The 1547-nt window shown below is 42.7% G+C and overlaps 1 protein-coding gene across 1 annotated transcript in view; it reads left to right on the forward strand.

The window, feature by feature from the left end:
* ZNF831 (zinc finger protein 831) overlaps positions 1 to 1547 on the forward strand; it is a 40504-nt gene that overhangs the window by 33970 nt on the left and 4987 nt on the right. The window lies entirely within an intron of this gene.

Below are 1547 nucleotides of genomic sequence, written 5' to 3' on the forward strand. Positions count from 1 at the left end.
CTTTTGGCCCAATCCTCCAATTTGTCTAGGTCACTCTGAATCTTAGCCCTACTATTCCCCACAGGTTGGTGTCATCCGTAAACTTGCTGTTAATGGAGATATTGAATAAAACTGGGCCCAGGACTAACCTCTGGGACACTCCACTTGATACCTGCAGCCAGCTAGACATCAAGCCATTGATCACTACCTGTTGAGCCCAATGATCCATCTAGCTTTCTACCCACCTTATGGTCCATTCATCCAACTCATACTTCCTTAGCTTGCTTGCAAGAATGCTGTGGGAGACTGTATCAAAAACCTTCCTAAAGTCAAGATATAACATATCCACTGATTTCCCCACATCCACAGAGCCAGTCATCTTATCATAGAAAGCAATCAGATTGGTCAGGCATGACTTGCCCTTGATGACTCCATGTTGACTGTTTCTAATCACTTTCTTCTCCTCCAGTGACAAATGGATTCCTTGAGGATCTACTCAATGATTTTTCCAGGGACTGAGGTTAGGCTGACTGGTCTGTAGTTCCCTGGATCCTTCTTCCCTTTCTTGAAGATAGGCACTATATTTGCCCTTTCCCAGTCATCTGGGACCTCCCCCAATTGCCATGAGTTTTCAAAGATAATGGCCAGCAGCTCTACAATCGCATCAGCCAACTCTCTCAGCATCCTTGAATGCACCGTGTCTAGCCCCATGGACTTGTACATGCCAAGCTTTTGTAAATAGTCCCTAACCTGTTCTTTCACCACAGGGGGCTGCTCACCTCCTCCCCAAATTGTGCTGCCCGACGCAGTAGTCTGTGAACTGACCTTGCCTGTGAACACTGAGGTACAAAAGACACTGAGTAGTTCAGCCTTTTCCTCTTCATCTGTCACTAGGTTTCCTCCCCCATTCCATAAGGGACCTACACTTTCCCTGACCTTCCTCTTGTAGCTAACATACTTGTAGAAACCCTTCGTGTTACCCTTCATGTCCCTTGCTAGCTGCAACTCTAATTGCTCTTTGGCCTTCCTTTCTTTGCTTCTATTTAAAATCTCCTCCTAGTATTTCCCTTCACTGCTTTTTAGCCCCCATAATTAAATTTTTTTCTTAAATATCTATTTTAAAGACTAGATAAAGACTTCAAACAAAAAAGGATTTGAGACTATTACTAAACATCTGCTTGAGAAGTATTCACACATCTTTATTATGTCCCCTAAGGATTTGTACAAGCTAAATTTCATCATATAAACATAAGTAATATAAAAATTGTTGTTGTAAGCTGAGAGCTCATCAGCTGGAAGCAATATAGGAAGAGAAAGACCTGGCTGTATTAGTTGATCATGGGATGGCCATAAGCCAGCAAACTAGTATTGCTGTAAAAAAGGCAAAATGAATCTTACAAAGAGGTAAAGTATTTCCAGTAGGGATAGGGAAGTATTAACACCACTGTATAAATGCATGTAAGACTTCATCTGGGACACTTGGGAGGAAAAACCTGCAGCACCCTTATAGGCTCGGCAGTGCTACGTTGGTTAGCACTACAGAAGAAAGAGACTTGGGGGTCATCATT

This window comes from Crocodylus porosus, unplaced genomic scaffold, assembly GCF_001723895.1.
Source record: "Crocodylus porosus isolate Cpor-Errol unplaced genomic scaffold, CroPor_comp1, whole genome shotgun sequence".
In the NCBI taxonomy this organism is placed as follows: Eukaryota; Metazoa; Chordata; order Crocodylia; family Crocodylidae; genus Crocodylus; species Crocodylus porosus.